The sequence below is a fragment of the Sciurus vulgaris genome (genome assembly GCF_902686455.1).
Source record: "Sciurus vulgaris genome assembly, chromosome: 10".
NCBI classification, from domain to species: domain Eukaryota; kingdom Metazoa; phylum Chordata; class Mammalia; order Rodentia; family Sciuridae; genus Sciurus; species Sciurus vulgaris.
This window is the reverse complement of record NC_136470.1, coordinates 72,982,152-73,008,693: the sequence shown is the minus strand read 5'-3', so window position 1 is coordinate 73,008,693 and position 26,542 is coordinate 72,982,152. Positions and strand designations below refer to the sequence as shown.

Here is a 26,542-nt window from a genome sequence, read left to right as displayed (position 1 = left end):
ATGTATCCTCAGAGAGGCTGCACTCTTGTTTTTCAGAGGTAGCTTGACAACCCTGAAAACTCCCTTGGGTGCGAGCGGGGAGACGGCCTTGCGCCCTTAGCTTGGCCACCCTTGAATTTGATAATTTGTACTACTTAACCCCTTGGATATTTAGTTCAAGGTAAGTTTGAAATTTCTAGGTCAAGAGGGAATTCTAAGAACTCCATCCCACTCTGCATTCACTACTCTTTAGCTTGTTTGTTTTGGATAATTCTGTATTAATTAGTGTATTTACATTTTGCTTAATTAACAGTGTTTGGGGAGGAGGAGACTTATTCCTAGTAGCAGTAATTATTGTACAGGTTATTGCAAGGTCTAAAGAAGGTGGCAGAGCTGCTGGTGAAGGGATCACTGCTCCCAATACTGTTACAAGTAAAGATTCAGAGATTCTAACCAGGCTGGGTTTGCCAAATGCCAGAGGGTGCCTGGAGCAGGTAGTAAGCCAGGCTCAAGAGAAAATGTCCCTTTCTGAGTCCTCTTGTATTGAGAGCCCTTGAGTAATCACTGTTAATCAATACAATACAGTAGGATGCAGTTAGGATTAATTAGCCCAGTGTTGCAAGCTGCCCAGCTCCTCAGTCTGTGTCTCTCTGAATGTCTCCTCTTCTTGGCTCCCACTGTACCTTAAAAAAAAAAAAAAAAAAAAAAAAAAAGGTTTTTTCCTTCCCAGAATCCTCTCTTCTTTTCCTGTGCAAAGTCCTCTCCCCCACTCATTTGTAAGGTGGAAAGGGCACAAAGTGATGATGGAAAAGGAAGGAAGAGAAAATAATTCAAAGATGGTGGGAAGAGAGAAGGTTGGTGAGAGAATGTGTGAAGGATGGAGGAAATTTTGAATGCCTTTCGAGAGAGAGCTGCAGCAGCCGACAGAACCACCCAGAAGGCATTTGTCTACTCTCCCAACTAGACAAAATGGGAGAGGGCTCATTCCCTGTCTCTGCATTGTAAGGAATATTGTCATGTTTTTGTTTTAATTAAAAGGTATCTCTGTATTACATACATTTCTATATTTGCAAGGACAGAAACAATCCTCATGGTCTTTAGGGAATGGGGATAGGTGAGTACCTGGTGGGGGGCAGCACTTACAGCTTGGAAGGGGTCCAGAGTGGACATCAGGAGACCTGCCTATCCTAGCCTAGGATTCTGAAGACTCCAGAGCCTGTTCACCAGATCTCTTTGTCCTTGTCTGTACCATGATAAGTTTAGCCTCCATCCTGTGCATTGCTTCTTCCAAGTTGATTTCTGCCCCCATATTAGATGCATGGGCTCTGGGACATGCCCCTTTCCTTCCTTTTTTCTTCTTCTCTGCCTCTCTTTCTCTGTGTCCAGAATGGGTTTTACCTTTGTAAATTCCTCTCCATTTTGCACGTTATGAGTTTCAGTATTTCTGTTGCCCTAGAAAGTCTTTATCTCTGAGCTCTTGCACTGTTTCTCTTTTTACAGAGCCTTACAAATGCCTTTCTTGGATTCTGAGCACAGCCTTTCTGGCCAAACTGCTTCTTGTCTTGGCTGGGGGTTGAGAGTGGCAGAGAGGGGTGCTTCCCCGAGGTTCTTACTGTTTCCATTCTTTGCTTTATCTGGGATTTTACCCAGCATTTTGTTATGTAAAATGCTTCTTCTGGACCTTGTTCTATTCCTCTAATTTCTGGAAAACTCTAGAAAGTCTCCCAGTGTTTTCCTTCTTCAAACTCACCCATTTGTATTTTACAGTTCTCTTTGATTGTATCTTAGACTCACACTTCTGATTTTAATTTTTTAGATCCTTTGTGTTTTTCACTCTTCATTTTCTTAGGTCACCTTTTTAATTTTAAAATACCTTTTTTGTTCAGCAGAGGGCTCCCTTCCCGTCGCTCCCGCAGCCCGGGCAGCTAGGATTTGAAGCTTGCTCCCTAGGACTTAGCCTCCCACCTCCTAGGCATTAGAAACACTAGATCACTTAAACTTGTAAACAATTCTTCCTCGCTCGGTGTGATTGTTCTGAAGCTTCCCACCTCGACTGAGAACACTCCGTCGTCTTCCCGGATCGCTCATCCCTTGGGTGCCCTCCCAGTGTTCCTAACGTTATTTTACTCCCTGGATCCTCTGCTTATTCTTCACCATTGTGTAGGGTGCATACCACCAACCCCAATTTACAACCAAGGGAACTGAGGCTTGGAGAGGTTCTCTCAAGGTCGTACGACTTGCAAGGTTAACCAGCATCCGGCCAGTTCAGGTTTTCCAGTCCAGTCCATCAGTTTAGCCTCACTCCCAGCCACTGCAGTTTAAAACAGATCTCCCCCGTTTTGTACGCCGTTTCTTCTCCTTCGAATCCATAGGCAGGAAGATCGTTCCTAGCTAATAGGGCTAGGAAATTGGGGAGCATGGGGTTAGTGTGTGTATATATTGGGCGGGGAGAGCTTGTTACTCGGGCCCAAGAGTTGGGGTGGGTAGATTGCGCTGACGGTCTATGAGGAAGTCAGGCTCGAGATCAGGGCGAAGGCGCCAAGGCGGGATGTAGCAAAAGGTGGCAAGTGCTCAGGGGACCTCGGTCTGATGCTAAGGATGCCGACTGAGGAGGAGAGGCTTCTGTCCACCCTCCTGGTAGCACACACTTGACAGGTCAGGGGCAGGGATCCCGGCTAGGGGACGCGGGGATGTAGGGCGCCCCCTTGCGCTCTCCCTTGCGCCTCAGGGCTGGCGGGTGAAGCGCCCGCCACCGCAGGTCCTCTTCAACCCCCTCCTCCTTTTCTTTCCTCCTTCACTCCCCTCGCTCCCAACTCCTCCCCCACCGCCTCTCCCTCCCTCCTTCTGCTCCCTCGATCTCCTCCTCCCTGCTCTCTCTGGCGCGCCGGGTCTGGAGCTAGTTGGAGCGCGGGGGTTGGTGCCAGAGCCCAGCTCCGCGGAGCCGGGTGGGTCGGCCGCGCATCCAGCGGTTGCTGGAGGAGCCCAAGCGCATCGGGCGCGGCCCGGGTCCGGACGGCACCCGAGCGCTGAGCCGAGGGCCGGTATCCTGCCTGCGCTGCCGCCCCATTCCCAGACGGGCCGCCAGCCCTCAGCTCGCCGCCACCTTTCAGAGCAGTCAGGAGCAGAGAACCGCCGGGAACCGGCACCTGCGCGTGCAGCCGGGAGGTGAGTCCCTGGAGCCCCGGGCGCTTTCTCCGCACGGGCTGGGGCTGCAAGTTGCAAACTTCAGCAACTCGGGTGGGTAGAGGAGTGGGGGCCGAGGGGCGCTGGCAAGTTGGAAGCAGGTGGGGGAGGGTGCAGTGGAGGGCAAGGGGTCCATCGGCTTCCGCGTCGCGGGCTGCTGTCTCGGCTTAGGCTCCCTCAGGGATGCTGCGTTCCTGCCACCCGCCAGCTCCGGGTCCCCGTTCCATTGGGCCCTCTTCGAGCTGCGATCGATGCCTCTGGGCTGCAGCCGCGTGGGGGCCCGGGGCCCGGGCCTGGAGGAGGGGACCGATGAGTGAAAGGCTGGGAGGGAGCTGGGCAGAGACGCCGAGACTGGCGCGGAGATGGAGGCTCCGAGAAGGCTGGCGAGTAAACGTGGTGGAGGGAGAGTGCGGGCGGCGAGGCGCGTGGGAACGCGTGGCCCGCCCAGGGTGTGAAATCTCCCGCTCCGGGACGTCTCGGTTCCGCCGCCGCAGCAGCGAATGAAGCCCCCACCCGATTCTTCTCAGGCCCCCTTTAGGACACCCCAGCCTTGACTGGGCCCTGGGTAGCCCAAACTCTGCCCGCCAGGGCGTAGATGGAGCGACTCTGGGGGCCCTTCGTTCCCGCCTCGGCGGGTGGAGAGGGGTGCGGCGGCGGGAACCTGGGACGCGAACGGCGATTTCCTGATTTATTTTTCTCATGGTAATTTGTCTTTGTGGTTGGGGCTGCCCATTCACTTTCCGCTCACGTCGTGCCGGAGATCCAGCGCGGAGGGAGGGAGCGGGGGGCGCTCGGGCACAGGGAGGGATGGAGACTGGAGAGGGGCTCTGGGACCCGAGAGGGGCGGGCGGGAGAGGAGAGGGAAGTGGTCGTTCGAACCGCGGGGGAAGAAGGCGAGGCTTGAGAGAACCGGCCACAAACTTTAAACAACCAGAAGGACCACCTGAAGCGCCATTCTTCCCACCTTCTTCTCCCCCTTCTCGGTCCTTGGGTCATTGCTCTCCGTCGCGCCGGAGAGGAGTGGGCCCCGAGTTTGGATGGGTCTAGGTGACCGTTGGACGCTGCCCCTACCCCTGCGGTCCTCTCCAGGCTTTCCGTGGGGAGTGGGGTGAAGGCAGGCGGAGCGCGGAAGAGGCAGCCCACCAGCCGGGTGCCCTCCTTTTCGACAGACCAAATGGGATTGGAGGTTGGAGGCTTGCCTATGTCTAGACCCCACCACGACCCACGTACTCTGACCCCCATCCCCATCTTTCCCCTTCAACTCCTAGCTAATCCAGCCTCTGTTCATGTTTCTCAGCCCCCACCGCTTCCCACTTGGACCTCATTCGGCTCCTCATTCTGTCTTGCCGGCTCCGGTGCCCTCTCCGCTGCCCTCTCCACTACCCTCCCGGTCCACTCTTCCTCTCATCTTTTAGCCTGTCCTCTTTCATTCTTCTCCGTTACTGTCCCCGCTTTTTTTCTTGACATTCAGAAGTGGCCTCTCACCTTTCTGGGCCCGATTAGATGACCTTGAGGAAGCGGGGAGAGAGGAACTTGAGCCCAAGAACTGGACCTCGCATCTGGGGAAAAAAAAAAAAAAAAAAAAAACAGCACTGAAGAAAACACCCCGCCCCAAATCTGGGTTCCCAGGAGGAGGTAGGGGGATAAAATATCAAAGCGAGAGAGGGAACTTGCCACTGGGTCACTCCTAGGGCAACGTGAAGCAGTGAAAACTGGCCTTGGGGGAGGGGAGGGAGACCACTGAGGAGTTGGAACTGCCTCTTGTTTTTGCCAGGTGGGGAAATGGGGAAAGGTGCATATATGGGGGCTGTGAGTGTGTGGGGGAGGGGGCAGCTCCTTTCCGCATGTCAACAACCAACACCACCAATTTCAGAAGGAATGGCAGATCTTCCATCTTTTCTCTTTCTGGGAGTGAATGTTAGAGCCTTCCTCCTCCACAGCTGGAAATGGCCACTGTTGTCACTGTGGGCCTCAAGCATTTTCTAAGCATGTTACTGTGTACAATGAACCATCTTAGGTGCTGGTAGATAGGAAGAGGTACAGGGCTGAGCTGCTGCCCATCAAGGCTCCTGACTCACCAGTTTGATCCCATGGTGCTTGTGTGTGTTTTGGGAGGAGAAGGTGGACATGGGCAGTGCAAGGCAGCTAGGCTTGTTGCCAAATGATGGCCTTAGGAGGGCTTAGGAGAAGACTGGCTAAAGAAAGCTTCATGACTCAGGTGGGACAGAGCTGAGCTCGTTGGCTCTGCCTGCAGGGAGAGAGCCAGAACCCACCTCTCACCAACTGCCAGTTATAGGGAGGGTGGGGCAACAGAAGGGCTGGATGGGGAGGAGATCCTACACCACTAGAGGCAGACTAGAGAGGCAAAGGAGACCAGAGGTCCAGCCTGGCTCTGTGGATTACCACCTGTCCGTGGGGATTGTGGGAACTCCAACAGCTTCCCTGTCATAGGTGAACCTCCTGGCTTGTTTGAAACCCTTCCATTAGTCACTTCTTATTGAGTCTCAAAGCTGGAAGAGGGCTTGGAGATTGTCCATGTTGAGGGAATCACAAACTCAAATCTACAGAGCGCACGCAGGTAACAATGTGTTGATCAGGCAGAATAGCCTGGTGTTCAAAGTCAACTGAGTGTTCAAAGTCAGTCTGGCCAAATGAAATGATCTGAGCACAATAATTTATAGCCCTTGAGTAGTCAGGCCCCCTATATCTATAATCAAGGAATTAAGATTCTAATATGCGAATAATCCACTTTGTACATGTTCTTATGTTTTCTTGTACTTTGGGGTTGATTGGAATATCCCTCATTCTGCTCCTGCCTCTGGCCTATAAGATTCCCCTGCTGATCATCACCCTCAGAGCCTACCAGGAGTCTTCTGAGAGATGATAAGTTCCTGACATCAGGGAGCTATCTTGTCTTGTACAAATTGGAGCACTTCACATCCATCAATACAAGGTTCTAGATGTAGAGCCAAGACTGGAACTCAGGTCTTCTGTCCACCTTCCCACTAGGAATTCAGTGATACCAACCAATTTTATTCTTCACCGAGAGGAAAAAATCCACCTGTGAATTTCTGTTTCCCCTAATGTATCAAAGCCTTATCCAGGGGTTGGATGAGAAAAGTCTGGAAGATCCCATTGGCTGTTCAGGGATCCCAAGGAACATCCAGAAAGCCCTGAACCCTGAGTGTGGGTCTAAAAAGGGAAGGGAATTCCTAGAAAGAGGATAAAGGATTTGCAGACACTGATGGAAGCTCAGTGTAATAAGGTCGAATGTTGCTAGATGGAGTTTGTGCATTTGAGAAGAAGATGCTATTAAGTGTAATTATTTGGAACATTTATCATGATGCACCTGTCCTTAGACTTTGTCACTTTCCCATATTCCACAAGGAAAGTCAATGAGATAGCAACCTAGATCACTATGAGTTAATCAACCAATTCACTACTTTCTTTGAGGATTGAGGTAATAAAATGGACTCTGAAGACAAAAGGACTAGAACCCTGATGAGAAGTACCAGTCACTTTGTTATATTGCTGTAGAGGACTCAGTGCTGTGTTCTGGTGCACCATCCCCATCCCTGCCATGGAATCCAGATGTTCCCCATGATCATCAAATGTTTGTTTTTTCATTGCCTGGATAATACAGGGTAGATGAGACCAATAGTGCAATAAAATCATGTGTTCATTATTTACTGAGTACCTGCTATGTGCAAGACACTGTGCTAGGAGATATGGATACAATAGTAAGCAAGACGTGTCTTTGATCTTCCTACATGAAGGTCAATCAGCATGACTAGGAGGACACACTTACCAACGTTGCCTTACATCTATGATATGATGTGTGTGTGTGTGTGTGTGTGTGTGTGTGTGTGTGTGTGTGTGTGTGCGCTTTCCCTGTGGCTTTGTCTGAGTGATCTGACAGCTAATGTGGACTTGTCCAAAGCACTTGGGGTCTGTGGGGAGGACTAAGAAAGCTAGGATCCCACCACCTTAGTTGGTCCCCAAGTTCTAAATTCCCTCTCTGTGCTTCAGATTTCACACTGTGAAAGGAATCATGCATACCATCCTCTTTCTCAGATAGTCTCCTCCAACACCGCGAAGTGGGGTTGAACACCTCCCTCATGCCTGTGGTGTAGACAAAGGTAAAGCCAGGCATCTGGAGAGAAGTATTGGTTATATGCCCCTGATGGTCTGAATTCCAGTGGGTCCTGAGACCATCCGTTGCCTTATATGATCACCTTGATCACTAGCCTGTTTTCATTCTCTGTGAAGGAGTGGCTTATGCGTTAGAGATAGTTCCTTGTACTGAATGAATTTTCTTTAATTTCAGATCTTTGCATTTGAGTTTAGCCATCACTAAGTTGGTCTTAAATTTATGACAATTCTTAATTAACTTGGTCTTAAAAGTATGACAAGAGGGCACAGCAAGTATCTTGACTAATGGAGTGGCATCGAATTGTCCAATCTGAGCCCTTCTTTTGTAGCTTGTATGCACAGTACCTGGATTTCACTGACATAATGCTGTCTTCTTCAGACCTCCCTCTCTATGGCTTTGCTTTAAGGACATCTGCTTAACTGTGGAGCCGATTCTCTAATAAGCGATCTGGAAGGGAATCATTTATGCCATCTTCTATCTCAATCTCCAAGACTCTCTTTCTGAGGAATTCTTCTAACAGGCTTGAAGGCTAGAAAGTGGCAGGGAGAACTTTCCGTTGGAGCAGAGTTCTGAAAGGAAAGGGAGGGGAGGAAGCCAAGAGTTCTGTGGCTCTGCCATATCCCTTCCCTTCCCTTCTGTTTTAGTATTTTGCTTTCCTGAGCATGAATGATGCAAACCAAGTCTTGCAGGATACATGTTTTAATGCTAATATGAGTGTGTGTGTGTGTCGGGGGGTGCACTGATAAAAAATTACTAGACTTTTTTTAGAATGGAAAAAAAGAGAAGGTGATTTTCTGTCCACTTTGCTGCTGGGCACCTTGGAGAAAGTAGGACAGACCACTGGGCTAAACATGTATTAGAAAGTTTGACCTTTAGCATACTTCCCAACAGTTGGTCCACTTCTCCTCCCATCTAGGACTTAACACAGGATAAGGATTTTGTTGGGTTTTCCCTGAGTGCTTGAAAGCCTTGGAGGCAATGCTGCATGTGCTGAGACCCACCCTGACAGAGCCCTCGTTCATCTGCCTTTAATAAGGACCACTTAATCAGACTTGCACATGGAACTCATTTGAATCTGAAGCCCTGTCAATATTTTCAGAATATCTTCGCATTTGAACCAGGAACATCTCTGGCTGGCATATTCCATGATGGGAAAGGTTGGTTCTTGGAGGATAGCTAGTGACCATCTGTTCTGCCTATCCCCTGAGGATCAAATGCAAGGATATAAGTTTCAAGTACTGAGGGAGAAGGCTGGATTAGCCATGTGGGAGGCTTCCCCACTTGAGCATTTCTGCCAAACCATCAGATTCCTTAGCTATAAAAAAGCAGTGATGAACCCCAAGCCCTTTCTGGTCCTTGTGTTACTGGTTCTGAATGGAGATTGAAGTTGCCTCTTGATTTTCCAGGAGTGATTCATTTGCTTTTTTGGATATGGATTATTTGTAGGGAATATTTAGTTTTAAGCCCATTTTTAGCCTATTTGTAACCCACCTGACTGCCAGTCACTGCGTCTTCACAGAGTGCATAGTCCTTTTAGTCTCAGCTTGAGGCAGATGTCATTTGGGAAGGTAAGTTTGCTGTGTGTTGAGGTATGTATGTGTGTATGAATATGCATGTGTACATAGATGCAATGCACTATGCAATGTGCACTGTGTTTGATCATTGGATTATCTGCAGACTCTTCCTCTGTCAGGGCTGACACAAAGCTGCCAGGGAGGCAACTGCAAGGAAATGGCTTGTGAGGTACAATTGAGATCCATTCCTACTTGACAGCCCCACTGGTCTACCTGAGCAAAGCTCCCTCTCTGCTGCTCCGGTCATTATCCTGAAGGCCCCCCAGGATCGCTGCTGTCAGGTGTATAGAAGAGCTGAGTTGGCTCTTAATTATTCAGAGATGGATGGGTCCAGTGTGTTAAGCACCCAACCCAGTCCTCATTTTTCCCTTCTTTTGGTGCCTTGAGTAATTTTATATCTGAAGTGAGAAGCTGGGAGATCTTATCATTTAATACCGACTTTGTTTCTAATAGCTTGTTCCCTCTACTTCTCTTCCCACAAGGCGCCTGGGGGAAACTCAGAGCCCTCTAAGCGGCCTTATCCGCCCAAAGCAGACTACTTTTAAGGCCCACACATTGGTCTGTTGGCTGGTGTGTGTTTCTACCCAAAAGCAGGACAGCAGAGGAAAATACCACTAGCTCTTACGTATTCAGGGTCAAGTCCTTGTAGATTTCCCAGGATCCTGGTTTTCTTTCTTTCTGCCTTTCATAGAGCCTGCACTTTCAGCTGATGGAGTCAGCTGGTACCCTGGGTCACATCAGGAGTCTGTGAGTGCGGAGCAGTGTCCTTGTGGCAGATCTAAGGAGCACTTCTGTAATGTCCCCCAAGGCTGAGGGTAATTTTCCTGCACAGAGCGGGTGCCTCAGGGCTCCACCTTCTAAAGCGAGTCTTCCTGTGCTGGGTTCAGTGTAGAGAGAAGACTGACTGTGTACCTGGTGAGCAGCCTCCAGTAACCTCTGAATATAGGTAAATGTGGCTTAGTCCAGCTCAACTCTGAATTCACAGGTTCCCATAAGAATCACCTGTAGATTTTTAAAAAATATACATGATATCCCCATCCTAGACCTTAATTAAGTCAGAATCCTGAGGGTGAAGCCTGGACATAATATTTTTTTGTACTTCTGATATTCAACCCTGGTTGGAAGCCACTGGCCTAATCTTTTCCTGGGTTCTACCTGTCCTCACACCCATGGCAAGTAGAGTCTTTTAACCTTCAGCCCCTCAAAACAGCCAGGTCCCTTCTCATTCATTTCACAATAGCTCCTGACATTCAGATCATAGCTACTGTTTGTGTTCCTGTTCTGAATTTAATGACTTTTTATTACAAACCGATATGGGAGTTTTTAGTAATTTTTTTGGCCATTTTTCTTAAAAAGCATTTATAAAAATAATGCATATCCTCTCAACACTTTAGTATATTTCTTTCTGGATAAGTGTAACTAAACTGGGATCATACTATTTGGACTATTTTGTCACTAGCCTTTTTCATTTAAAAACATATTGTGATAATTTCCCCATGTCTTAAGTGTTTGAAAGTGGAATTTTTAATGGCTGCCTGTATTCCATCACACCGTGTGCCATAATTTATTTAACAGACCCCCTGCAGTTGGACATTTAGATTGCAAGCCATTTTTCACTATTATAAATAATGCTGCAGCGAACATCCTTGTACATAAATCTTTGTGCCTATTGATGATTATATCCTCAGAAGAGATTTCTTGAAGTGGAATATTTATGCTTCTTTCTAACATGGACCATTAAGATCATTTTTGACTGACTTTCTATAGAAATAATGCATTTTTTTGGATTCAGCTGAAAACAAACTCTTTTCATTGAACTCCTCTGAGGCTTCAGGCCAACTGCTTTGCCTTGTCTCTCTTAGGTCAGACCTCCTTCCTAGGCTCCCCCCTACCCTGCCCCCAACTCCCTCTTGCCCCCCTACCCCTGTCAGCTCCATATAGTGCTGCCTTGCCCCATCTGATGAACTCTCAGTCTCTTCTGCCCCTGACCTCCAGGATCCATGTTTCTTCCTTTCCCTTCTCTGTCCTTTACTCTTCACACCTCCAGCCCTTGACCTATCAGTATTCAGTGCCTTGAAGCTGTTGTTTTCATAGTAGCATTATTTACTGAGCTGTTACTATGTACTAAACCTTTTATATGCATTATCTCTTTTCATGCTCTGTGCCTCATGTACTCATATTATTTTTGCCTCTACTTTCCCCATGAGACAACTGAAACCTTGAGAGCTAAAACAATTTGTTCAAGGTCATACAGCTAATAAACAGTAGAAATGGAATTTAAACCCAGAACCAGCACATGTATCTACTACTTATACATTTCTCCATCCTCTTGGGCACCTCTTGACTTATGTTGGCAACAGGTTGTTTACAATGTTCCATTAGCATCCCATGGACATATGTTGTGCCTCTTTCCAGCAGAAGAGCAGCGGTTCTCAAATATGAATGGCAGGAGAGCAGAGATGCTATTCATCAATGTTCCCCTTTCCTTTTTACTTCCTCGATTATGTCCTTGTCCCCTTTGTTTCCAAATAACTCACGCTAGATAACATTTCTTGCTTGCTTACTGACCAGCTGCCAAGATTCCAGCATACCTTGCTGCTGAGTAGGTCCAAGTGATGACATATCTCTATTACAGCTTCCCCAGCTAGTCAGAAGAATTTGGATGCTGCTCTCCCAGTATGGATTATAAAGCTGTCAGGGAGGGATGCTGCAGTAATGATGGGGATAGGCAGCCTGACGTCTATGGGAAGTCAAATACTGCTTAAAGTGCAGGGTTGGATACATTCTTGCATTCTTGCCTCTGTACCATTGTCATTGCTGAGGAGGTCGATAAATGGCAACCAGAACTGTCATTTGGATTTGATTCTGACCATGACCAAGAACTAGGCAGTTATGTGACAGAACACTTAGATGAAAGAAAACACATCAGCTTGGCTTTTATAATGACCAAGTAAAGAAATGACATGCCCAGAGACCTTCCTTAGACTGTAGGAAGTCTGACGTGAGGAAGAATGACTGTATGATTTAGGATTCCAGAAGGGAAGATGGTTTGTGGCAGGTGAGCTTCTAAAAAATTAAGCTTCACATTTTTATACATAACTTGGATGAAACTGGAATAAGTGAGCTTATCAAATTTGTTGGTGACAAGGCCATGATGGGCAGCTTCTATAAAAGACAGAATAAAGATTCAAAAATGATCTCAACAGACTGGAATGCTGGGTTTAAACTAACAAGATGAAATTTAACAGGGGCAGATGGAAAGTCGCATTTAGATTGCAGAAATTAATTACTCAAGTTCTTGAGGGGGTTGGGGGCGGGGGCAGACCTGATTTGGCTGAGAGCCTGAGAAAAAGATCTGAGGGGTTTAATTGTGCACAGGCTTCACAGGAGCCGCAAGGTGATGGAGTTGCTCCAAACAATGCCGTCTTAGATGGCACTAAGAGAAATGCAAAACCCAGATTGGCTTTTCCCTGACCATTCTGTACTCATTTCTGGGCACGGATTTTAAAAAAGACTCTGACCAGCTCAAGTGTGGTCAGTGGAGAATACCCAGCATTCGAACTGGGTTGGAAAATCCAGCCACAGTAGGTTTGGTAAAAAGTGGGCTTCTATTTAGAGAGGGGGGAAAATGGTTGGGGTCTTGGTCCCAGTGTCTGACTGCAGAAGAAGCAGAACTTCCTATAGAAGAGGACATAGCTCATCAATCCAGGAAAATCTTTTAGGAGAAGATTCTAGAATGGAAAGTACCAGAACTGGATTTTTTAGAATAAGCCAGATGAGTTCAAGTGAAGTAAACTAAACATCTATTCCAGCAGTCCTCCCACCTGGCTTTTGGGTAACTCCTGACCCAGAGACACAGATGATCAGCCCGGAAGTGTATCTCTATTTCTATGCGGCTCTAAGGCTGGAACCTCACTTCCTTTCAGGTTGCTCAAGATCAGTGGTCCTCAAAGTGAGGTCCCTGCTCAGCAGGGTCAGCACCACCTAGAACTTGATAGCAATACACAAATCCTTGGGCCACACCCCAGACCTACTGAATCAGCCATGCTAGGGCCAGACCCAGCTCCTTGTGCTTTCAGAGCCCTTCAAGTCATTCTGCTGCATGCTGAAGTTCAAGACTCTGTGTTAGATCACACTAGATGATTCTTTGTGTTGCTGGATGCTTGTGGCACTTATTGGAACTCACACAACTTGCAACCCTTTGTTAGGGAAACAGTGTAGAAACTTGGAATGAGTGCAGGCTTGGGGATAAGGTAGACTTGGGTTCAAACCCAGTGGAGCTACATTTTGGCTGTGGATTCTTTATAAATTCCTTTCTTTTTCTCAGTCTCCTTCAAGAGGAGGGCAAATGATATGAGGTAGTCAGCTCCTCATTCCCATAACAAATACCTGAGATAATCAGCTTATAAAGAGAAAAGGTGGACTCTGGCTCACAGTTTTGGAGGAGTTAGCCCATGTTTGGTTGGCCTCACTGCTTTGGAACCAGTAGTGAGGCAGCACCTCATGGTAGCAGGGCATGGCAAAACTGTTCACCTCATGACAGGATGCAAAAGAGAGAAGAAAAAGAGATCAGGGTCCCATAATTCACTTTGAGAGCCATGATCTGAAGACTCTCCACTAGGCCCCACCTCTTAAAGGGTCCACCACTTCTCAGTCATTCCCTGCTGGGGAATAAGTCTTTAATACATGGGCCTTCGGGGGACATTTCAGATTCAAACTATGGCAGTAGCTCATGCAGATGTTCACTGTTAGAATCAGGTCATCCTGGGAAAGCATCTTACTGGTATCACAGTGGCCTATCCTGAAGAATACTGATATCCTAGTGAACTCTCCTGGAGCCCCTTAAAGAACAACCTGGGTGCAGTCTCCTCTGTATCCCTTCACAGCACACACCAGCATGGGGCTCCCTCATATTCTGATTTTTTGGGGAGGTGGGGTGTTGGAAATTGAAGCCAGGGAATGCTCGGCAAGTACCCTGCCATTCCACCATACCACAAACCTTCCAGTTAACTTTTAGATTGCCAGTTCCTGTCCCTGCACAATAGAGCACCAAGACTGCTTTTCTTCTCGTGCTACTGGGACCCCTTGTGAACATGAGCAGTTTTATCCCTCCAGTGGATCTCGCCAAATATGACTTTCTGTGAGTTTTGACATCCTGCTCTCAGTACACAATTTAATCCGTTAAAGCCATTAATTAGAAGTTTTGGCCAGTCGTGGTGGTGCATGCCTGTAATCCCAGCAGCTCGAGAGGCTGAGAAGTTGAGGCAGGAGGATCTCAAGTTTAAAGCCAGTCTCAGCAACTTTGCGAGGCCCTAAGCAACTTAGTGAGATTCTGACTCAAAAAAAAAAAAAAAAAAAAAAAATATATATATATATATATATATTCTCCTATATATATATATATACATATATACATATATATGAACCAAAATATCTCATGGTGACCTCTAAAGAGGAAAGACACTTGGGTTATTGGTGTCGAGCCAGGGAGAAATGTATGTGGACCCTTCCTGGGGCTGCCTGTTGCCCTAGTCATCTGTATAAATCCCTATTGAGTGGTCAGCAGGTGAAATCTTGAATACTTCAAAGACAGCTCATCTCCCCACAAAGGTGGCCCAATAGATTTTTGGGCAACAATGCCTAATACAAACTCCTTGTGGTCCTTTGAAATCTGTTTCTCCCCTCCATGGGCTCCATCTTTTCTCCTTATGGTTCTTTCTAATAAACGTAGTCCCTCTTCTGTTCTTCCCACCTCTTCCCTGCTTCTGTTAGTCCTCTTCTGGATCATCTCCTCATCTCTGGGCACAGGACACTGGGATCCTCCTATTTGTCTCAAGTTGAGGTAGTTAGGACCACATTGGGCCCTGTAGGTGGACCCTTCTTGGTCCAGGTCCCACACCTTCTATTAAATTAGCTCCAATTCTGACCTGGTGCCTTGGGCAGCCATGGGATACTGCTGATTTTTCTTTACCTTACTGCCAACCAACACTTCTAGGTCTCTTGAACATAATTAGTACTCAACCTCATCTTCCCAAATGTGTCTTTGTGCTTGAATACATTTTCTAGGGCTGACAACACAAAGTGCCACAAACTGGGTGGCCTAAACAACAGAAACGTGTTGTCTCACAGGATTGGAGGCTGGGAGTCTGAGAGCAAGGTATTGGCAGGGTTGTTTCCTTCTGAGAAATGTGATGAAGTCTATCCTGTGCCTCTTCGCCAGCATCTGGTGGTTTGTTGGCAGTCTCTGGCATTCCTTGACTTAAAGAAGCATCAAACTAATTTCTGCCTTTATCATCACATGGTGTTCCCCTGTGTATGAGTCTACTTCCAAATTTCCCTTTTTATAAGGACAGCAGTCTTACTGGGTTAGGGACCACCTTTCTCTAGTATCATTTCATCTTACTGCATCTGCAACAATCATGTTTCCAAATAAGGCTATATTCTGAAGTATTGGGAGTTAAAACTTAGTACATAGCAGTGGGGGCATAGTTCATCCTGTAATAGTGGTGTAGCTTTTTGGTATCCTGTTTGGGACTTTACATTTTTCCTGAATTCATTTTCTCTTATTTAAGTTCAGTCCGTTTGTCCAGCTGATTGAGACCTTTCAGACCCTTTCAGCTTTTTCACTGCTGAAACTAAAAGATCTGACCAGAACAACTTTAGAAGAAGAAGAGTTTATTTGGGGGCTCATGGTTTCAGAGGTTTCAGTTCATAGAAGGCCGGCTCTATTCCTTGGGGCTCAAGGTGAGGCAGGACATCATGGTGGAAGATTGTGGTGGAGGGAAGCCACTCACATGATGATCAGAAAGCACAAAGAGAGACTCTACTCGCCAGATGGAAAGATATACTCCAAAGGCATGCCCCCAGTGACCCACCTCCTCCAGGCACACCCTACCCACCTTCAGTTACCACTTGATTAATCCCATCATGGGATTAATTCACTGACTGAGTTAAGACTGTCATAACCAAATCATTTCTCCTCTAAACCTTCTTGCATTGTCTCCCACATGAGCTTTTGGAGGACACCTCACATCCAAACCATAACACCCTGCTTTTGGCATCCAGTATATTCACTGTTGCTCCTGGCTTCAAATGCTTCCAGTGTGTGGATCAGAGGAATTGACAAAATGTTGAATGAGGGAGGCATGGGTAGGAGCCCTGGAGCCCTGGAGCCCTGAGCATGCCCCTGGACACTTCCTTCCAAGGGGTCTTGACTCATTGTTTCCTTGGGGTACTATTGTGCGACCAGCTATATGTACCCACTAACTCTACCTCCTTCTAGCTTCCTTTCTTTAGCTCATACACAACAATTTCAGGAAGAGCCTGTCAGATGTTTTGTTCAAGATCAGCACTGTGGGTGAACCCCATTTCCCTCATCTACCAGCACGGTGACCCTGTCAACGGAGGAGACCAGCTTTGCCTGACAGGACTTTATTATCGAACACGCGCTGTCTGCCTGTGATCTGTCCAAGTGCCCACCACACTTCATTTATAGTCTCTGCAGGAATTTTTATCAGGCAGCACCTCGGGTTTGCCTCTCCGAGGTGTGTGAAAACCACCACGGACCCCTTTTTGGAGGCAGGGGCTGTGTGGCCTGAGGCCTCCAAGGCACCCCTCACCTCCTGCCCTGCGTGCCAGGATACTGTCACGATTCCTGTGAGACCTCCACAGCTGTTCTAAGCCTCATTTGCCTGTTCCTGGTTTCCTGGCATGAGCATCTGGGCCGAGTGGCTTGAATGCATTCAGAGCAGCTGGAGCGTTGGCCGCCCTCCTGCCAGAGCCAGTCTCGCTGGGCCTATGCCCCTCATGCCCCTCACTTTTTCCTTCCCAGGGAGTCACACACTGATAGATGAGACCCAAACCAAACTAGAGATAGCAGGGCCTGCCAGAGATGCCTCCCAGGCTTGCAGACACCATCTTAGCTTCCCTTCAGCATCCTTTACAGCATCCACCTGCTCTTTCCTCTCAAGTTGTTCCTTCTCCTCTCTATTGTGGCTCTTGGGCTCTCTGGGGTCAAACACCTCAGTGAAGGTGAGGTGTGTGCTTCAAGGCTTGGCTGGAGGTGGGAAAGGGTGCTGGTCTGAAGGCCTCATGCTCTGCTGAGGAATCTGGCATGACAGCCTGGAGTGGTAGGAAAACCCAGGAGCCATGCAGACCTGGGTTTGAATATCCTCTTGGTCATTTACTCTTAGGGTGCCTATAGGCAAATTACTTCTCCTCTCTGAGGCTCAGTTTCCTCATCTGTAAAATGGCCACAATATCCGCTTCCAAAGGGTATTGTGGGAAATGAATTAAATTTGTTCTGTTTTGTTAAACAGGCCACCTGGAAAAAGGCCTGGGTTCTCAGGTCACCAAACTAATCAGCCCTTCTGCAGAGTGGACGAGGGAGTCTGCTTGTGTTGGGGAGAGGGAGCCCTGGTGGAAGAGGCAGTGTCACAGACTGGGCCTGGCCTGAGGGACTGAGGGCCATGATTGCAGTGAGGCCTTCAAAGTGAAGGAGTAAGCCTGAAAGAGTCAGGAGAGAAGACACCTGGGACCCTGAGCAATTCCAGAGGAGTGGAGTGTTGTGAGGATTTCCTTATATGATATGAGCTTATATGATAGCAGGCCATTTAGAAAGTTGCATGTGTTCTAGCTTACAAGAGCCCTAAGGGCCGATATGATTTTATTTTGCCATCTTATAAATGGAGCAACTGAGACAAGCTGAGATATGGAGATGCTGGATCGCTAGTGCACACCGCCAGTCTCAAGCCACACGGGTCAACTGCCTCCCAGTTCTCTCTTCCTTTCATCTGACTGATGTGCTTTTCCATTCCACTTTCTCATCACTCATGTCGCCTGCATCCCCCAGCTCTGTCCTGCAGGACCCTGTGCTGAAATCAGTCCTCACACCCTTTCCTCCTTGGAGATGGGCTCAAGGCTCTGCCCATCCCTCAGGACCCCTCTGAGTCTCGTTCTTGTCTGGGTCAGTTCTCCCCACTCCCTCTGTCGTTCTCAGAGGAAAGGTTTAAATTAGACTCCAATGACTGAAGGCAGCTCTGGCCTGTGGGAGCTCTTTAGGGTTGGTGGAGGAAGAAGAAAGGAGAAGATCCCCCCTTGGCTCCCACGGCCCCAGATGTCTGGGTGCAGGATGACAAGAGGGGAAGTACTCCTCATGGAAAGATGGCTGCCACTCTTAATTAACCCTCGACTTTAATTACACTTCACAGCCTGTCCTGCTGGGAGAGGGATTGCTTGGAGGTTGTCACACAGAGCTAAATGTCTGGAGCATTTCCACTTGAGAAACTCCTCTCCTTGAAAGGGCAGGCCTAGGGCTGGGGTTGGGTATGGATGGGGGATATGCCAGTGACTCTCCCCTGCCCAGCCCTGGTCATCTGCTGGGGAGACCTCCCTGAGGGTGAAGTAAGCTCTTTGGCAGTTTGGTATCATGGCTACATCCAGGGCTTTCTTAGAGGAAGATGTGGTGTGGTGGGTGGGGAAGGAGGCACAGAGGGAGAGGCCATAGGAAGCCAGAGGGGTAGGTGAGTGAGTGCCTCCAGCACCAGGGGTTAATTCTGGTGAGACCTGTATTCTCAGATAACAATTACCATGTGTGGTCCCCTACCGTGAGCCAGCCTTTCATTTAAATCCTCATAATGGGGCTGGGTTTGTGGCTCAGTGGTTGAACATTTTCCTGACTTGTGTGAGGCACTGGGTTCAATTCTCAGCACCACATATAAATAAGTAAATAAAATAAAGGTCCGTGGACAACTAATAAAAATATTTAAATAAATAAACAAATCAATCCTCATAATGGACTCCAGGTTATATAGGGAGAAAAGACCTCAGAGAGGTGAAGAAGCACACCTAACAGCCCACAACAATATACAGTTGGTGTCAGGACACAGACCCAGGCCGCAGGGAGTGGAAACTCCTCCTGCTGCCAGTGGGCCTCTCACAGCTGGAGGCCCACCTGCAGGCTCCTGCCCCTGTGGCCACACTCAGCAGGGAAGCGCCTTTGGTGAAGGAGGGGAGGTCAGACACTAGAGTCAGGAAGACAGCGCTTTTCTGCAGGGATGTAGTTAAGAAATGCTGTTGCTTCTGGGAGGGTGCGTGTGTGTTTCTCTAGGTCATTCCATGTCTGGAGAAATGATGGGGAAGCTTTGATGTGAAGCCACCCTAGCCTTCCATCACCATTGGGAGTACTTCCACAGCCCGCAGTGCTGTGCCTCTTTTTCTCCTACCCCTCTCTCTCTTTCTCTCTCTCTCTCTCTCTCTCTCTCTCTCTCTCTCTCTCTCTCTCTCTCTCTCTCTCCCTCTCCTCTGCCTGTCTGTCTGTTTTCCCTCCTTTTCATCCCAGGCTGTCCTCCTGTGGCCTCTCTGAGGCAGCAGCCCCTGTGCCATCCTAAGCCCTTTAGTGACTGCCTTGAGGCTAATATCTGTGGCCTGGAGTCCCAGACTTCGGGTACACGTGTGTACATTGGGGCAGGAGCTTCATTTCACAGACGCCTGAGGGAGTCTGCTGTCATATGAAGGCTCCACCTTCCAACTGGCCTGAATTCAGGATTTCCCATTTCTTGGGTAAAATTCCACACTCCCATCTCATAACTTCCTATATGCACAAGGAATGTGGAGAAGTGAAGGCCCAGGATTAGCCTCAGATGTCTTATAGTCTTCCACACTGATGCTACACAAACCTGCTCATGTATGACAAGGAGGCTGGACCAGGTGACCGAGCCTTGGAATATCCCTGTCAGGCAGTCTGTTCTCTAAACACTGCTTCTAAATCTCCAGGGGACCCTCTCAAGGGATGCCCCTCATCTTGTAAGTGGAAGACAAGACTCTGGTAGTTAAGTGGCCCCACGTCACTCTCCCTGGTTCTCTCTGTTCCTTTGCTCTGATGATAGAGGTGGGATGGCAGTTTTTAAACGAAGGGGCCCAGCGGTTATGTCAGAAGAGCTTACTAAATGACTGACCCCCCCCTCACACACACATACCTTGTCTTCTGTGCATTCAAGAATGGTCTTTGGGCCTGTCCACTTGAGAGCAGGCTCCCAGGACGTGGTGTCTGCTCCCATCTGCAAGAGAATCCCCTGGCCTTGGTGACAGAACCTCATGGCTGCCCAGACCAGACACTTAGCTCAGTTCTTTCAATTTTTTAATTTGTTCTCTTAGTTATACATGACCATAGAGCATATTTTGACATATTATACATGCATAGAATATAACTTCCCATTTTTGTGGTTCTATATGATGTGGAGTTACAGTGGTTGTGTATTTGTATGTATGAAAGTTATGTCCGATTCATTCTACTGTCTTTCCCATTCCCATCCCCCACCCTTCCCTTCATCCCACCATTCTCTTCAATTTTCTAATCCAATAAACTTCTATTCTCCCTTCTCCGTTTATTGTGAGTCAGCATCTGCATATTAGAGAGAACATTCAGCCTTCAGTTTTTTGGTATTGGCTTATTTCACTTAGCATGATAGTCTCCAGTTCCATCCATTTAACAGCCAATGCCATAATTTCACTCTTGTTTATTCGGTCTAGTTCTTCCCCCATATATTTTGTAGGGGTCTGGGTGGTGGCCAACAATGGGTTTGGAGAGGCTCCTACCTCAAAGGCAATGAGAGCATCCATTCCACTCACTGCAGCTCTAGGACACAGGGTCAGTGATCAGGAGACCCTTGCATCTGACACAATCTGATACCCTTCAAGAGGGTGTAAAGGTTGGTGGTTGGGAGGCTGGGCGACTTGTGTACAGAGGTGAGCCATTCTTTGTTCTCTCAATAAACTGAGCAATTCTATTCTTTGGGCTTATTCTGCTGGGACTATGTCAAATTTTTGCCTGACTCTAGATTCAAAACCTTGCAAAGTAATTATATTGTTGAGCAAAACCGTTTGCCCTGAGCTGGGGACTCGCAGGGCTCAGGGGAATGCGAGATCACATCCAGTGCAGAGGAGCCGCCATGCGGAGGCCACAGTGATTCGGGAGTTGTGGCCATGCCAGCTGTGAATTTGGCTTCATGGCCAAGCTATCAGCCTGGTTGAGTGACAGTGGACATTTATGGAACCTGGGCCCATCCTGGTACGAGATCACTGCCTGTTGAAGAGATAACCTGTGAGCTTCTAATGTTCTTATTATTTGCTAATGTTATTTACATGTCAAAGCTACATGGGAGAAATCAGGGTACCTCACTTCAGTCAGGTGTGGAAGTCAAGATGCGAGAAAATGGCCACATTTCTCTATCAGAATTATTGCAGCCTCCAAAGTCCCACCTGCAGGAAAGAGCCAGAGTGGGAAAGAGAGCCCTAAGCTGGTGTTAGAGACAGGGCCAGGGCCAGACCTCAGGGCTCTGACAGCTCCCAGCCAGCCGGGGGGGCCCACGCACACCTTCCTGATCTGCCCTATCCCTTCTCCACCTGTGACTGCCCTAATGTCCAGTGCGTGCTATTTATTGTTTCATTTGTCAAATATCGTTGGGTGCACCCATGCGTGCTGGGACTCTGCTGGGAGATGGGGTGATTGAAGCACAACTCTGGCCTCCCAGGACCAGCCAGTTGCTGGAGGGGGCGCAAAGCAGGTTAGTGTTCCCTGCAGTCCACTGAGCTGCTGGCCTTGCCGGCAGCGGTAAGGCCCTAGAAGTGAGGCCAGGCTGTTCTCCTGCTCTTTATAGTCCCCAGTAATTCCCCTTCACCTGTCCTGGGCTAAATGATGATGGGGACATGACAGAAGCCATTTTTTTTTTTTTAAATAAAGTGCTTTAATAACTGTTGAAGAACTTTCACACCCTTATTTCTTTCTCCCAGTGATCTCAGTTTCCCTCACTGAACTCCATGCCCACCATGGTTTTAAAGTTTTATGTATATTACCTCATTTACTTCTTACAATTACAAAGGATTCTGAGGTTGGTACGGTTATGCCCATTTTAGGGGTGAAGAAATTCTCCAGAAAGAACGAGGCAGCTCTCAAGCCTTGTCTTCCAGTTCCACATCCCATGCTCTTCTCCACCGTGCCACATGCCTCTGCCATCAGGGTATTATGGGGATCGTGTGGTGTCCAGCCCTGGTCCTGAGCCCTGGGGTTCTTTACTCCTGAGAACCCTCCCTGCCTCTCACCCACTCAGAACACCTAGAGTCCTTGCTCTGTTCCTCCAGGCTTCACCATCAAAGATGATTTGGGGGCTGGGGTTGTGGCTCCGTGGCAGAGCGCTTGCCTAGCATGTGTGAGGCACTGGGTTTGATCCTCAGCACCACATGTGAATAAATAAAATAAACGTCCATGTATAACTTAAAAAATATAAAAAAACAATTAAAAAAAATGATGATCTGGTTTGTTCAGGGGAGCTGGGGGCATTAGCGTGTTTATAGGGCTCGCCAGGTGAATCGGGCACCTCTTTTTTTTGCCTCTGCCCTCAGTGCCTTGTGCTGCTTCTGCTGCCATTGTGTGATGATCTCCTTGCAATGAACTCCATCTCCCAGGGCAGGGACAGAGCTGGGTTTATCTTTGTGCCCCTTCGCCCTGCCGAATGCTAGGCACAGAGGCCTCAGTAAGCATGTGTCGAGTTATGGTTACAGCTAAAGCCACAAACATCACTTTTCTTGTATCTTTCTTTCAATGCATGGATGGAGCATGGTCCCTCCAAAAGACTCCTTGATTTTATAATTCCAGTATAGAGTGAGGAATGGAGGTCTTCACTCCTGAGGATTTCAAGTTCACTTTGGGAGTCTTAGTAACTCAGGGCTAGAAATGAGAATGGAAACAGGAAAGCTTTAAAAACAGGGCTGAGAAGGGGCGCTGTGTGGGAGGGTAGAGGGAGTATCTTCTGTACTCTGTTTTCATCTGATGTGTTTTTTGGGCCCTGGGGGAATGCTAGATAATTGGAACCTGCAAAGTAATATAGACCCTTCCTCAGCTTACAGTCCCTAATCCTTCCTCTCAATACCCACACCCCCGTGTTCTTCCCCAGAGGGAAGTGAGGAAATGGAGGAGTAGGAGGGTCACCCATCCCGCTCCACAGGGAGTGGAGAAGGGCGTGTCAGTGCATTCACAGGGGCTTGGGCAAAGCCTCTCTTTCATCTCAGGCTGAAGCCCTGAGCCTTGATTTTCTGCCAGCTTCTCTGTTCGTTAAGCAACTGCCCTGCCATGGGCCCACTGGCTCCGTGTCTTATGTGGCCTCATGGAAAACTGGGTGGCATTGATGGAGCAGGCTGCCCGGGGAAGCTCAGGTTCCCTCTGCCCTGTAGCCAGAGCCTGCTGCATCTATGTCATCCCCCAAAGTGGACACTCTTGGCAGTGTCCTCCTAAAACCCTTGGGCTAGGGGTGCAGCTCAATGGTAGTGTGGACTTGGAGCATGTAGAGTGTGTACTTTGCACACAAGAGGACCTGGGTTCCATCCCCAGCACCAAAAAAAAAGAAAAAGGAAAACAGACCAACCAGTCTTTTCCTGGCTTCCTCTCTACTGCCTCCGGACCTAGGCTTCATGCTCGTCACTCCAACCCCACTTCCATTCCAAGGCCACCCACCCATCAGGGCCTGATCAAGCCCTGCAATCCCCTGCCACATCCCCAGCCACACAGGATGCAAGCGGCCCCTCTGTGGAGTGCCTTCAAGGCATCTTTTAACAAGTACTTATGGGGCAGCACAGGTGTGGACGTTCCTCTAGTTCTTGGGAAGGGAAAGAACTGAGAAGAAGCCCTGCCCCCGTGGAGTTTATTTTCTCCACAGGGGAGACAGAAGAAACAGTGAACACCATAAATTGTACAGTGAACACCTTAATCCTATCAGTGTGTGAGAAGTTAATAAATATGTGATAGGATGTTGTCTTGTTTTGACTCTTAAAAAACAGATTGAATATGTCCCCAAACAGCAAAAATGAAATTTGAATTCTCATGCACCCCTCACTTTGCTTCGACTGTTTTTAGTATCAGCCCATTCTGCTCCCTCTAGTCTCTCCCCAAATTTTGTTTTTCCTGGCAGTTTTTTGTTTTGTTTTTGTTTTGGTACCGGGGGTTGAATCCACAGGTGCTGTACTGCTGAGCCACAACCCCAATGCTTCTTATTCTTTAATTTTAAGGCAGGGTCTTGCTAAGTTGCTGAGGGCCTCTCTGAATTGCTGAGGCTGGCCTCAGATTTGGAATCCTCCTGCCTCAGCCTCTCGAGCCACTGGGATTACAGGAGCACACCACTGCCTGTATTTTTAAACAAATCCCAGATATCATGAAATTTTATCTATCGATATTTCAGTGTGCACCTCAACTGGTAAGGATTTATTTATGTTGTATATAAATACCATGTCATGGTCACACCTAAGAAAATAGACAATAATTCTTCCAGGATTGTTTAATTCTATTGTATGTGACAGTCTTGCCTCAATAGGTCTGAAAGCCCCTTAAGGCTGAAGACCATGGTGTATGAAAAAGTCTCCAACACTTGGAAATAAGGCGAAAGAATGGTCATCACACAGGACCGCCCTAAACTTATTTGACTCTCTAAAGGAATGCACTTTTGTTTGACTCTCAGTTTATTATTGATCCAGAACCATGCCTCATGAAGTTAACACAGGGACTAATAGCTTGCAAGGTTCAAAACATACAACAAATTTGGTATTTTTATCTAATAGAGATACAATTGATTTCTGTGCCATAAGTTACAGTTTTATTGTCTCCTAGAGAACTTTAACCAGGTTTGTCTCCATTTAACAAACTTATTTCTTTATACTTTTCCTGACTGATTATACAAATGACCCTCTGTCTTTCAAATTCTCTTTTGAATCAGCTTTACCACCCCTCATTAAGGAGTTAAATAAATATATATTTATGAGAGAACATTTCCAAAGTTCCGTTTTGACTGTGGTTGTACATTTTCTGTATGTTCTTAGTCTAGTCAGTGGCCTGGTGTGGACCAGATGTTTGTAGGATTGGAGTCATCCTTGATTTGCTTTTTATAAGGGGAAGAATCAAGGTTTCAATGGAGAACTGGCCAGCAGATGACTCTGGTCTCCCTGAGTCCCATCCTAGAGAAAGGGGAGGACTGAGGTTCACGACTGGCAGACAGTTCCAGGGGCTAGAGAGCCCTGGACTTTCTTCTGCTCCTGTCCCTGCAGTAACACTGAGTGGGGAGGAAGGAAGGGGCAAGCAAGACCCACGTGTGTGTGTGGTGGTATAGGTGCTGGAGGGTGCAGGGGTGTGCCCAGGAGAGCATGCTGGCTTGCCAATGTGCCCCCGTGCTCAGAGGGCAAGGGTGACCTTGTGGGAGTGCTCTTTTATGTCTAAAAATTGCCACCCTCTCATTCCTCATGCTTCTCTGGGTGGGAAGTTCTCTTTTATATCTTACCCTAATTATTCCATTACATTTGAGGCCAGGGATGCAGACAGAGGCGGGAATATCTGCAGATGCAGCTGGGGTGGTGGTGGGAGGGCTTGTTTGTGGTGCAGAGCAGCTGCCCTTTTCATCTCCTGAGAGGCGATGTTTGTTCTGAACTGGGCTGGGGTGGGAGGGTGTGTGCGGGGAGCAGGGCTCAGCAGAGACGGGCTGCTGTCCCAGGGGTTCCCAGGTCTGGAGGATGCACAGCAGAGAGGACCATGTCTTCATGTCTAAAAACGCGCGGTTGCCATCCTGGCCCTCTCGGCCTCCCGTGGGCCTGTTCCTCCAGGAAGCCAAAGCAACCTGGAGTTAGGGGAAGGGCTTGCCCCCCAGGGCCCCACCCCAGCCTTCCGAATCTTCCAATTCCCAGTCTCAGCACTCAGTGCACCTTATGCCACGCCAAGCCAGCACTTCAGCAAGTTGTTAATAAGGGGATTTTCCATTCTATTTAAAGGTTGAATGTATTCAATATTTTATTTAAATTGGCATGGAAAAGCTTGAACAACATAGTTTTCTATTTGGGGCTAGGATGACTTTTAAGTTACCTAATCCATGGTGGGGGTCCTCTTCCTAGGGGCCTCTTTTGACCCTGGAGACTGAGGGTGGCAGGAAAAGCCAGGGCAGGGGCTTTCTTCTGTCCTGGACTTTAGGCCACCGTCCTAACTTGTCAGTCACTCCCATCTTCCTTGGTGTCCTCCCATCACTCAGTTTGTGTGCTACCCACCAGCCATCCCCAGGACACATTTGCCAGTGCCAGACACCAGAGACACCAAGATGGATGAGACCCTTTCCCAGCTGGAGACCTTCTGGGTCCAGCAGGCAGTGATCCTTCATGAGCAGACAGTGCTTTCTGGCTGATGGAGCACAATCACATTTGTTGTGCAGTTGAGCCTCACGAGAACTGGGGCCATGAGACAAGCGTTGTCCTTACTAGAAGAGGGTGCTGAGGCTCAGAGGCTGTGAACATCTCCAAGGTCATTTGGGGGTGCCCAATGGCGCCAGGATTGGAAGAGCCTTGTGGGTCACGATCAAGGCTATACCCTCTGGCCACGAAGGGCTGGGAACTGAAGGCGATGGGAGTTGGGAGGGGAGGTAGAGTGTCAATGAAGCTGAGGCATGGCCAGCAGGGCTCAAAGGCTGTGCAGTGAGGGGCAAGCTTAGGGTCAGGGCTCCTTCATAGGAGTGTTTCAGGGTCAGCATTGCTCTCTGTTTGTCTGGAAAAAAGTGAAGAGTGCAAATGACCCCTTAGTCCCTGGAAGGCACATTCTGGTGGCCAAGGAGTCCTGTGTCCCTATTCATCCTTTGTT

General features: G+C 48.1%; 1 protein-coding gene across 6 annotated transcripts in view; it reads left to right on the top strand.

Annotated features, from left to right (window-relative positions):
- The first annotated feature begins 2,880 nt into the window (after nt 1-2,880).
- Nucleotides 2,881-26,542, top strand: part of SEMA5B (semaphorin 5B) — a 115,606-nt gene continuing 91,944 nt past the window's right edge. For 4 of the 6 annotated variants that reach the window (XM_079155286.1, XM_079155288.1, XM_079155287.1 and 1 more), the window contains exon 1: nt 3,018-3,144. The gene's annotated coding sequence lies outside the window, so the exon portion shown is untranslated. Of the gene's footprint in view, nt 3,145-26,542 lie in introns of all 6 variants that reach the window. The other 2 variants (XM_079155290.1, XM_079155289.1) reach the window with 1 other exon arrangement.